At 39.9% G+C, this 13,147-nt stretch overlaps 1 pseudogene; it reads left to right on the top strand.

Annotated features, from left to right (window-relative positions):
- The first annotated feature begins 10,242 nt into the window (after positions 1 to 10,242).
- Positions 10,243 to 11,917, top strand: LOC147689257 (uncharacterized; annotated as a pseudogene).
- Positions 11,918 to 13,147: the final 1,230 nt, after the last annotated feature.

Raw genomic sequence — 13,147 nt, 5'->3', positions numbered from 1 at the left:
GATTTTGACGCAACAGCATCCTAAAAGTGACGCAGAGAAATCTCATAGATTTCAGTACGTCGTTATTACCAAGCTTTTTGCGAGGGATTGCCCCCTCTGCATACATTATACCTGATGCAGATATAATGTGGCGCAGAGTTTTAAAAAGTGACCCATGTACCTAGATGCGTCACTTTTTAAAAATAGCGTCAGGTATAATGCATGCAGAGGGGGTGTTCCCCCGCAAAAAGCTTGGTAATAATGACGCAGTGCGTCACTTTTAGGATGCTGTTGCGTCAAAATCTTGCGCCTGCTTCACAGCAAACCTTTCACATGGTGCTTTTTCCATGTGAAAGGACACATTACTGGAGTTGCGTCACTTTTGTGACGCACTCCAGCAATGCGTTACTTTTGTGTTTACAGATACGTCAGAAATACTGACATATCTGTAACTCCTTGCGAATTGATTAGTCATATATTAAATATGACATATCTGGAATGTCATAAGGAGTGCGTCCAGAAAAGTGACGCATCGCTGTTTTCACGTAGCGATGCGTCACTTTTCAGAAATGAGGCCTCCAGTTTATTCACTGTGTCATAACTTTCTTTTCTAACACTCACCTTCTTTCATTCCTCCTACTTCACTTCCTTTCACCTCTCATACCTTTCTGTTCTTTCTTACTCATTCTCCTTTCAATTATCAATGCACTATATTTCACTTACTCTTCATTTTTTTAAGAATATAGCTCTTTGATGAGAATTGGAGGTAGTTCTGAAAAGAACTTTTGGTTTTCTTCTTTTAACTGAACAGGAACAAAAACAGGGAATGGAAACTGCTCAACAGGAGCAAAAAGAAAAAAAAAAATTAGGGGTGGGAAGGGCAGCGATGGTTCTCCAATGCTCGAACCATGAGCAGGACACTTTGCTCCCCATAGGTGAGGAGTTGATTGCAGTATCTGCATCTGACGACCCCATGGTTAAATGCAGGTTGTATGTTTGGCACCTGCTCCTGCGATTGCTCTCTCCCAGAAGAAGTTGCTTCTCCGGTTGATGTAGAGGCCCCATCTCTGGGAACCTCTTGTGCCAGAGCCCTGACACTTTCCCGGGCAAAATTCTGGGGGTGCCTCCTCTCCACATGTCGGATCATGGTAAAGTTCCCAAAAGAGTACTTTTTTGGGGGGTTACCCCGTGACAGGACCTGTTTGCAGATCCTGCACTCCACTTTTGGTGCATTCACCTTTTTCTGGTCTGCTGGAAACTTAAAAAATTTCCAAATGAAATGCTCTTTCACCTTTGGTTGAGGAGGCTCTTCATCGATGAATTCAGGCTCATCTTCACTGCTGGATGGTCTGGCAGCCATGATTAACCAAGAAATATGCAAGAGCAAAAAGGCAGGTCTTTCAGTCACAAAAGTGAAAGAAGAAGTGAAGGAAATGGGTGGGGATTTCATTCATTGTAAAAAAAACTGTTAGCAACCAATAAAAAGTGTTATTTTAGGGTCACATGACCCGACGCGTTTACGCTGCGCGCTCCGGAGCACTTCCGGTGCGTTTACGCAGCGCGATCGTAGGCGCTTCCGGGGCGCAAACGTGGCGCGATTGTAGGCGCTTTTGCGTGCGTTTACGCGCCACGAACGTAGGCGCTTCCGAGGGCACTTACGTTGCGCGCCGAAGTGACGTCATCAAACTTTTACAGAAATGCATAATCATTTTCCTTATTAAAAAAAACTAATTTTATTTGTATGGTACGAAATGTTTTGCATTATTATTAACTTTTCATTCATATTTTTTTTCACGAACGACAGTAGCGCTCTGGGTGCGCTTTCAGATGAGCTCACGGAAAAGCTTACCGGAGAGCTTAGGTGAAAGCTTCCCGGAGCGCGCACCCAGAGCGCAAAAGAAAAAAATTATATAAAAAAAATGAATACTTAAAAAAAAAACAGCAAATTGTAAAAAAAAAAAAAAAAAGGTTAGAAACTCGATATACAAAGGAATTAGCATTTTAAAAACCTATCAAATTCACTGAAAAAACCATAGGTTTCACACCAGTTATAGTTAGCTGGAAATTTTACTGGTATAAAACCATTGAAATTCCCACGTTATAGTTAGATGGACTCACTATAACTTGCGCGTGCAATGCACTGCTGATGACGTCACATATTACATCACTCATGACATGGTCAGTGACATCACTCATGACATCACTGATGACATCATCCTTGAGACAGAGTGACAGACCTCCTTTCAGTGTAATGTAACCCATGAAACACATATTCAAAAATAGAAATTAACATTTTCAAAAAAATGGAGATACACATAAAAGTTACAACAACCAATTCAATAATTCCACCATCTATATACACATCCACTCATTCACCAACAGTTCTATATAGTCACTCATACATATACTCACTCATCATATGTAGTGATACACCTATACATCCTGTTACACACCAACAGTCATCCAAAAGTTACTCTCACACATACTCACACATGCAAGTAAACTATTGAACATCCATTTATTTGCATATACATCTAAACACACACTACCACCTTACTTCTAAGGAAACTTACACATACTTACTCTCTTAAACAATCACTTATAGAAACACATAGTTATTTAAACAGGAACTCTTACAATCTCTTACTCTCACATATACTCACTTATATACATCAATATTCACATATACTAGATTAAAACATATGTAGTTACTGATAAAGACACTAGTGAGACAGTCATTCACGCAGTAACACACACATATACACTCTCATCCACCCATACAGTCCTGCACATATGCTGTCTTCAAAACACATACAAAGAGAGAGTCAGTCATTCATGCATCTATGTGATAAGTAATACCCCCACCAAACCATACAAACACTCATACTGATACTAAAAAAACATCTAATAACCCATATACCTACACATGTAGCTACTCACCAACCCATGCAGCCACTTATAAACAAAGTGAAACACTAATACATATATTTAAATATTTAAACATTACTCACTAATATATGTATTCACTAAGCCAGTTAACCAATCAATTTTTTTTTAAAAACCATCCATTTAGACACTTATTTAAACATTTATTCTTCCATCAACTTTTACATATACATATATAAAATATATTTATTTTTCAGAAAGACACACATTCACTGGATGGTGTCATCAGTGATGTCTTGAGTGATGTCACTGACCATGTCATGAGTGATGTAATATGTGACGTCATCAGCAGTGCATTGCACGCGCAAGTTATAGTGAGTCCATCTAACTATAACGTGGGAATTTCAATGGTTTTATATCAGTAAAATTTCCAGCTACCTATAACTGGTGTGAAACCTATGGTTTTTTCAGTGAATATATATATACATATATTATCCACCAAAGTGTCCTGCTTCAGAATGCACACTTTGCACACAGCTGGTGCGTGTGTCGAGGTAGGACGAACCTCGATAACAATCCTTCACCAACAACGTCAAAAAATTACACGTGCACTCTCACAGACCTCGGTTTCATGATTTATTTCATTTGTAGAAGTGCAATTATCCCCCTTCACCAACGCGTTTCACCCAGCAGGGCTTGATCACGGTGTGAGATATCATTAGTCCCTTTTCTGTTTCACAGTTAAATACCTGTTCACCACTGTTGCAATTTAAAATGCATTGTGGGAGAGGTAGTCTATTTATATAAAAACACCCCGTTTGTGCAGATATAAATGTTCCAATTTATGTGAAGTTACTTTTGTTCTGTTTTTTTCTTATATTTGTAAATACAAAGGTTCACATTTGAATCCAGATGCCAAGTGTTTATATTAATATGGGATCTTGCGACAAGACCAGTTTTCTCACATATTCCCAGTGTGTCCAGAAGAGGTCGTATTTTCCATCTCTCTTCTGGACACACTGGGAATATGTGAGAAAACTGGTCTTGTCCTGCCAGAGGGAGTATGCAATAATAGCGGTTCTTTCTGGGCGGGAGCAAGGCTGTCTCCTGAACTATGCGGGGAGCTGGCTAGGTCCGTAGGAGCCTTGCGCTCCCCCCGCAGCCCTCAATGTGCTGAATGGTGGGTCCCGGGGGGGTCAAGGAGGCATCTACCTTGGGCCCCGGGAGATGGGGTCCCTGAGGCCAAAGCATTGGCAGCTCCTCCTCTAAGGCAGACGAGCCTTGCCCCACTGCTATTTAAGCAGTGCACAACAGAAAAAGAAAATAATAATAACAGGACGTTATTATCATTTTCTTTTTCTATGCAGCAATCGGAGCCAGGTGGGGGCAGGACAAGGCTCAGTGACGCCAAGCATGTGAAGAGTGATTTTCCGGAAGCCTGAGTGCTTCTGATGCTGTAGCAAACTTGAAGAGGACAGAGGAGAGGCAGTGGCAGCGAAGGAAAAGACAAGTTTTTTTAATTATTATTTTTATTTAAATCCATTTCCACCTCCCCACCCACCTGCCCACCCTCCCATTCCGAGGCAGCCGCCACTGGGCCGAAGAAACCTCGAGTGCTGAAAATCTTCCTTTATCACATATATTTTTGGTGAAGGCACGACTGAGTTAAAAGAAGCTTTATGTTCTTGCTAAAAAAGTGTCTGTATAGTACATCAACTACCCATCCAAAGTCCAACTTTAGTGGGAGCCCTATGAAGGGTTTCAACTCACTGCTGAATGTCCACTCTGCTTACAGGGCTGGCTGAAACCTCCCTTCACGCTCTCTGAACAATTACAGATGGAGGGATTGGTGGTAACCTTCAGCGTCCCCTCTAGCTTCACATTGGCACCATCGGGATGCTGGGCAAGATGAATCCCACACAATGCTCTACACAGTGGTGCTGGGCGCTGCCACTTCTGCTCCCCAATTCAGACAGGAAGGGTTGTGACAGAAAAAGAGGGGGACAGTTTGGTCCTGGAGCTGTCAGCTCTTACCTGGTAGTGTTCTTTTTACTGAAAATGACTAACAGATTCTCATGCAAAGAAAGGAGGAAAGGCTCCCGGAATACTTGGAGACTGAGCATTAGACCTGGACTTCTATAAGGTATTGGAGCGATATTATAGGAGCATTTTATTTGCCTCCTTAAAGTCCCACAAGATGTGGCTTTAGACAGAGCATCTGGTACAAAGGGGAGTAAGATTCATTTGTACTGATGGAGCAAGGTGAAGAACAAAATTTTGTTTAAACTTGTGAAATTAATCTCCCATAACTATAATCAAATTAATAAGTTTGTGGTGAAATTACTAATCAACTTAGTTTAAGAATGCATTCATTCATTCACGTGGGATAAACTAATGTGCTTTATGTTGCATACGCAAAGAAAAATAATAAACTAACTTTGTCTATTGTCTTTGTCAGTATTAAATGCGGCAGTTAAATTAATGTGCTTATTTTGTGTGCTTATGTTATGTCTTTTTGTGATAAGAAGCTCATGGAGTTTGTGTGGCTCGAAAAGGAAAAGTAACTATAATGCTGCCTTTATGTGCTTTTGCTAGGTAACATAATTAACAGGGTTAATTAGTAAAGGGGGAGGGTAACAGAATGGGTCTCAATTCTTTATTTAATTGATGTCTTGTGCTTGTTTAATAATAGTTTCCAAAGTGAGGCATAAAGATGGTTCAGAAAATATGGCTGACAGAGCTGCAGATGCAAAAGCTTGTCCAGAGTGAAGTTTACACATGCGCAGCTGTGAAGATTTTGATTGCATTGTCATTGTGAATTGAAAAGCAGTTCTTTGGTCACGCTGAACGTGCTCACGGAGATGGCTCAAGGACAGGAACTTGATATGTCTGCCGAGGTTAGGAAGTAAACGTTCGAAACTCAAAGAAATAGTAACCTTTTTGAGAAAGCTGAAAGACGTGGAAATGAAAGACAATAGGGCTTATATGAAGCCTGGACTTGGTCAAGAGTCAGAGATGACATAATAATTTTATCGTGGACTGACACAGGACAGCCAATGAAAAGCTCGGATTTATTTGAAAGAATGTAAAATGTAGAAAGTTTAGCTAGAGAGAAAGGTATAAAGTCTGACACTATGAGCAAGGAAATATCACTCTTACTTTCCGATTCCTGAATGTCGTGACATGCTGATGGACCATTGGCGCACGTAAGGACAGCAGACTTTAATTGATTTTTCCCTTTTAGGTGAAGTGAGAAACAGACAGGGAAATAGATTTAGGGAATGGAAATCTGTTATTCTGCTAATATTTCATGTTTCTGAGCTTGCTTCTAAATGTCAGTTTTAATTTCATTTCTTTATTAAAATGTTGCTTTCTTATTTGCTTTTAAAATAAAGATTCTAAAACGTAAAAGCTTTTTCTTTATGAAAAATAAAGTTAATAAAATTAGTTTCGAAAAGACACGCTGGTCTTGTTTATTCATGGTCTAGTTTCCATCAGTTGATCCAATCGCCTTAAGTGGTTAGATCATTGAATGATGAATGTTTAAAACCACGGTAAAGAAAGATAAACTGCAGTTGTATATAATAATGTAAATATTATGTGAATAGATTCATTAATCAACCACCTGATTCAGTTGCTCAAAAATTGCCTCATTGGTGATATGGGCCTGTATATGTGTTTGATGATTAATGATGAGCATTGAAGTGATAGGTAGCGTTTGAGAGACAGTTTTTCAATCAGAGCGCTGGATCAATTACTTGGTAGCAGAGTTACGGTTTCTATGGTAACTAGCATGTTACATGGTAAAACATATGATTAATGTCTAAAACATGTTGTAATAATCCAGGAAAAAGGCTTTAAAGAAGAAGCTTTATTCAGCAGCACAGCATCAAGTATACAGCTTCAAGGTCCAAGTACAACTGACAGGGAGAGGCAGAATGCATCACCAGGAAAGTTCTGAGAACCAGAACTTCATGAATACAGTCTCATGCAATTAAAGGAGAAGTAAGGTATAATGCAGGATGTAACACATCTCCCCCATAAACAAAAGAAACAAGGAGAATAACATATGTACAAAATAATAATGGAACAAGGAACAACTTCGCAGGGCAAGATATTATACATAGTCTCGTAAGGAAAAAGGTTTCCTACGAGCACGGGAATCCAACTTGATCCTGGAAGCAATGGTGTCAGTAGAGGGCCTAGAACAAAGACCTTGTGTAGGATTGTGACAGGCAAAATGGGAATTCACACCATACTGGACAGGGCATTTCGCAATCTTGCTTACATTCCAGACCTTACCATCTTGCGTGATAACAGAATTTTGAAAAACATTTTTAACCTGAATGGGTCTACTATATCTGCTCACCCCCTTACTAACAAAAGAAGGTTTCAGAATTTTGACCCAATCGCCCACAGCCAAACCATGTTCCTTAGCTCTCCACCTTTTGTTGTACCACAGGGCAGATTTATTTTGTTTAGAAGCCACTCTGTCCGCAACGAGTTTGACGTCAACCACCTCCTCACAAAAGGCCTTACATTTTTCTTTGAACCACCAAGGACAAATAACAGAAGCAGGGTCTCTACCCTTAAGTAACCTGAAAGGACTGACCTCAGTGGTGGTGTGTGGAGTTATGCGGTAATGCCAAAGCTTCTCTCTGAGAATGTTCAACCAGTTACCTTTTTCCTTAATGGCATCAACAACAAAGTTCTTTAACACACGGTTGAAACGCTCAACCTGACCATTCTCATGTGGCTCGTAAAGTGACGTCCTAATATGCTTTATGTTGCAAGATTGTAAAAATGACTGCATTTCTGATGAGACCAATTGTACTCCATTATCTGATACTAAGGTGGAAGGACAGCCCTCTCTAGAAAATACCTCTTGGAAAAACAAAATTATGACCTCAGAAGTAATCTTTGACACAAACTTTACCTCTGGCCACTTAGAATGGTAATCAATAATCACAAGTGCAAAGCGAGAAGATTCAGGCAAAATATTGAATGGACCAGAAATGTCAAAGGCAATTTTACTCCATGGAACCTCAGGCCAGACTACCGGCTTAAGAGGTGGAACGACAACTTTTAACATTTTGTCTTTGTCACAACACTCACTGCAATCCCTAACTACTCGATCCACAAACCTATCTAGACCGGGCCACCAGAAATTTAATCTAATCAAGCGCTTCATGGCAGAAATACCGGGGTGGGTTTTGTGCGCCAACTTGAGTATAAGCTCTTGAACACCAACAGGTGGAACACACTTGTCACCTTTGAACACCAAATCACCATCACAGAATAATTCATCAGCAACATTGAAGAATGGAACTATATCTTCTCTAACATTGATTTTGTTGGGCCAACCTTCCAACAAATATTTCTTCAAAGTAAGAAACTTTTCATCCTCTTCTTGACACTTAAACCAAAACTGTTCAGTGATCTCCTGATACTGTGAATCAACAAAGTCCTGCAAACCACAAACAAAATCTACATCTTCACACTTCTTGACACTGTCAATTAAAGTAAGACAAGGCAGGCGTGACAAGCAATCAGCTGTCACATTTTTCTTCCCAGGAATGTATTCCACAGTAAAGCTGTATTCTTGTAATCTGGATGTTAATCGTGCAATCGTGTAGAGTGCGTTTCAATGCGCACCAGTAGCTGGAAAGAGGACGCGCCGACGTGCCAATGCTCAGAGGTTGCTAGGTGACTGACGCTAGCGGTTGCTAGGTGACTGACGCGTTGAGGCGATGACGCTCCGTAGGATGTTGCGTCTAGGTATCCAGGGAACAGATCGGCACCTTGGAAACAGGAGACGCGTAGGAAGGTTCTATGAAGGCTCGGCGTCTTCGTATCTTAGCAACCAGAAACGGGCTTCGGTGAGGCTCGAGCAGCAATTAAAAGATGCAAATCCTTCCAAAATGATGAAAAAAAATCGGAAAAGTTTCGAAATTTCCGTAGAAGGCTCAGGAAACACAGGCATTAAAGTTGAAAAGTAGCAATCCCAAGCAGGATGATTTTGAAGGGGTGGAAAGTTATGTAGTCCACAGAAATCCAAAACAAAAATTCAGGAACAATAAAATGGGGTTCACTCCGCTCCTGTGCTGTAGATGGCTGGAGTCCTCGTCGCCAAAATATGTAATAATCCAGGAAAAAGGCTTTAAAGAAGAAGCTTTATTCAGCAGCACAGCATCAAGTATACAGCTTCAAGGTCCAAGTACAACTGACAGGGAGAGGCAGAATGCATCACCAGGAAAGTTCTGAGAACCAGAACTTCATGAATACAGTCTCATGCAATTAAAGGAGAAGTAAGGTATAATGCAGGATGTAACACATGTTAAGTTTGTTCAGTTGTTATATGTAGTCAAAAGGTTTTTTCCAGCAGTGTGAAAATTCCTGGTTTGTGCCGGCATGAGAAGTGTGACAGGTGTTACACAGTGCATTTGTTCTGTTTCAAAATAGTGGTATCGCCGTATATCACATGTGTTGTGGACGTACAGCACAAGTTTAGGGATTTTAGGTGCATAAGGTAGAATGTATAATGAGGATTGTCTATGAAATCGTAGCTTTCGAGTAAAGGGACTTTTGTCCTGTTTTAAAACTCACTGTGAAAAGAGTAGTAGAATTTATCCAAGCTTGAGTGAAGGGTAAGGAAGCGTCGTCTATCTTACTGGCGAGTGAGGATTTCTATTTGTGGGTTAAAGTCCTACTAAAGATTTATGTATGCATGCTTAGGGATTTTTCCCTATGATTGTGCGTAAATGAATTTGTAATATACGATTGAGTGAAACTCTAAATTGTCTCTAAGGAGGTGTAAAATATCTCTGTATGTGCATTTAGAGAGAAACAAGTTTGTTATTACCTGCTAGAAGGGTAAAGTAGACTTACTTTATCGATGAATTTAAATATTCTGGGAAAATAGCGTTGTCTATTTCACGTGAAAGAATACTTTAATGTTTGAGAAAGCTATCACTTTATTTTAGCGAAACAGACAAATGGTTTGTCTTTGTGGAGTTATTAACTGAATTTAATTGAAAGTTTTGTAAATATGGCGCTGTGAAATTTTTTTGTAAAGGAGGGGTCAGTTAAGGAGTGAGAGACAGAGAAGCTGCAGCGGTAGCATACGTCACAAGAGTTGCGCTGTGATTGGTTAACATACGTCAAAGTATTCGCGCACCGATTGGTTCATGTGACTAGGCAAGCTTACAGCTGATTGGCTTATTCTGAAAAACAGTAATTCTATTGGGTGAGCAAAATAGTGACGAAACTTAACCTATTCGGTTTGTTGGTAAGTTTCGCGCACGGATTGGTTGGTGTTACGGAATAACAAGGAAGTTGTTACGATCTTTTCTGAAGTAAGGGGAATTGTTTAAAAACATGGATTATTATTACATGAAGGAGAAAAAGAAACTTTCATGGTTTCAGAAATTAAAAAACAAAATTAAACCTGACAAGAAAATTTTAACGCAAGGTGGAAAATTAATTCATAAGTACAAAACACCTGCAGCTTATATGTTGGGTGAATATGGTTATCATACTTGTCTTTGGATTGATAATTGGATGAAGTATACTGAAAATGATGGTATGTTAGCATGGCCATAAGATGGATCATTTAACATAGCGGTTTTGAAAAATTTAAGAGAAAGAATGATGAAACTTGTACCAAGGCCTAGACCTACTCAATTTGAAGCCTTAGTTGAATGGGAAGACGAAATGCATGAATTACAAAGAGAGAGTAGTGGAATACAAAGGGGAACAAGATTAGGTCTTGATAGAGAAACACATCAGGATAGAATGCGTCGATGGAGAAGTGCAGACATGTGTGATGGCTTGTACCCAGTGACATTATTTGATGAGGTAATTGGAAAAAAGAGTACCCAAAAGAAAAATAGAAATAATATTAGTGAAGAAAGTGATTCAGAAGATGCGGTATTAGAAGAAATGTATACTAAAAAACCGCCACCTTATCAACCAGTTTGTTCATGGACTTCTCCAAGTGCCCCACAAAGAGAAATTATTGATGAGACATCTCCTGAAATGAATCCGATTAATAGAAAAACACCTGAAAGGGTAGAAACAGGACGTAACTCAAATATATCTGGAGAAAATAGTAATTATACTGAAACCCCAGTTCAAAGAAATGAAACCCCAAGAAGTGGAATTAGAGCAGAAAGGTATGAGGAATTACCAAATACTTCAGAATATATTCGTTCTATGAATGAATTAATACAGCAGTTAACTAAGAGTATGGAAGCAGTAATAGTGCCTGTAACGATTGGACCTGTTCTTCCAGTATTTGATCAAAAAGAAATAAGGCATTCAGCTTTAACTGTTCCATTAAATTCAGAAATACAGAAAGTGACTGAAAAAATGTGTTCAGACTTGTCTGAAATACATCGAGAGAAAATAATGATGCCTGACTTAACTTTTAATCAAAGTTTGTCATGTAAAACTCCAACTGGTGCAGAATCTGACTCTGGATCTCCGGAAAAGAGTCTGAGCAAAATAGATTTAACACAAATCTCAGAATGTAAATTACTTGATGTTGGAAAATTGAAAGCAGATTTAGAGGAATTAATAATTGGTACAATTGGAACTGACAGTTTGAAAGCATATCAGGATGATAAATTATTATTTATTTGCAAAAGCATTACATGGAAAACGAAAAACAAATATGATCAATTGGAAGATATGGCTTTTGAATTAGAAGTAGATTTAAGTAAGCAGAAGAATTTGCATAAAAAATATAGGGTGGATTTCTCTGAAAAAGACATTGAAAATATGAATACCACAGGAAGAATCACACATATAAAAGATTTAATTGTGATTTGGAGAAAATGGGGTGAATTAAGTAAATGGAGAGCGAAATGGACAAAGAAAAGAGATGAAGACAGAACAAGTTTAGCTTTTCCTGTCAGAGAAAAGGAAAAAGTAGCAAATGAGTTTCCAATGAGGTAAATAGCAGGAGGAGGGTATGTGCATGTCCCATGGACAAGACAAGGCATTTTACTGTTCACAAATGGTTTTCCCCATTTAAGGGGAAAACCTGTAGAATGGTATCAACAGGTAGAGAGATTTGTGAAAGTTTCAAAAATTTTATGGGTTGATCTTGATGGATTATTTGACATTGTTGTCCCATCAGATCTTTGGACAGAATGTAAAACTACTTTAGATTGGCCTAGAGAAGAATATGAACGAGATAAGGTAACAGGTGCCCCTTCACCAGATGTAATGAGAAAGTATGAACAAGTAATTGTGTTTTTAAAAAACAAGATTCCCCCAAAAGAGATAGACTGGATTAAAATAGATAGAACAATCCAAGAGTCTAAAGAATTAGTACATTCATTGTATGAAAGATGTTAGACCTGGCACCTTGGCGTGAGTTTCCCTTCCACTTTTTGCTGATGTGCCTCCGATGTTTTGCTGGTTTTCCGATACTCAGGGCACTGCGCCACGGCCGACCCGTGCCGCAGTGCAAGTGCTCCCTACTGTAAATTGTACATGTGATTGGTATCCATGATTGGTGCATTGGATTTACTGTTAGTCCCTAGTAAAGTGCACTAGAAGTGCCAGGGCTTGTGAATGCCAATACTGCTAGTGGGCCTGCAGCGCTGGTTGCGCCACCCACAGAAGCAGCCGTAAGATGTGTCTGGGGACTGCCACCGCAGAACCCGCGTGCAGTCTCGTACTGTCATGCTGGCTGGGCAAGTGCAACCACTTGCCAGCCCCGAAACCTTCCCTTGACTTCATATTAGTCACCCCTCTGGTAGGCCTGAGGGCAGGGTGCATTGTAAGTGCAAGGTAGGACAAGCCCTGATGTGTGTGGCATGTCCTAGTAGTGACTTACAACTAAATTCGTATTTCACTATTGAAGGCTACCTGCTCCTTCTAGGCCAGAACTATTACACCCTATAATCCCAGCAGGCCCAGGGAGCATGGTAGAGAGTCGTGTTTAGTATGCCTGAACTCAGAATAATAAAATATTTCTTTTAGTGAAGTTTATTTTAATATCCTGTGTTTGCAAATGCTACTTTTAGAAAGTTAGCATTTGCTTGCCTAACCATTTCAGCCCGCCTCTGCTGGTATGTGTATCTGACTGTCTGGGATGTGTGAGTGACAGGTGGTGAATGCGCAGATTACACCTTAGTGGGAGGTAGGAGTGGCTCTTGACTCTGGGTCTTGCTGTGCTCTGCCACCACAATGCTGGCTCTACCCTCCTGGGGAGCGACTGATGACTCAGCCGACACCTGGCCCAGGAAGGGCGAAGCCCCATCAACAAGGT

This window comes from Lissotriton vulgaris, chromosome 10 (genome assembly GCF_964263255.1).
Source record: "Lissotriton vulgaris chromosome 10, aLisVul1.2, whole genome shotgun sequence".
In the NCBI taxonomy this organism is placed as follows: domain Eukaryota; kingdom Metazoa; phylum Chordata; class Amphibia; order Caudata; family Salamandridae; genus Lissotriton; species Lissotriton vulgaris.
The sequence above is the reverse complement of the archived record's forward strand: the minus strand, read 5'-3'. Positions and strand labels throughout refer to the sequence as shown.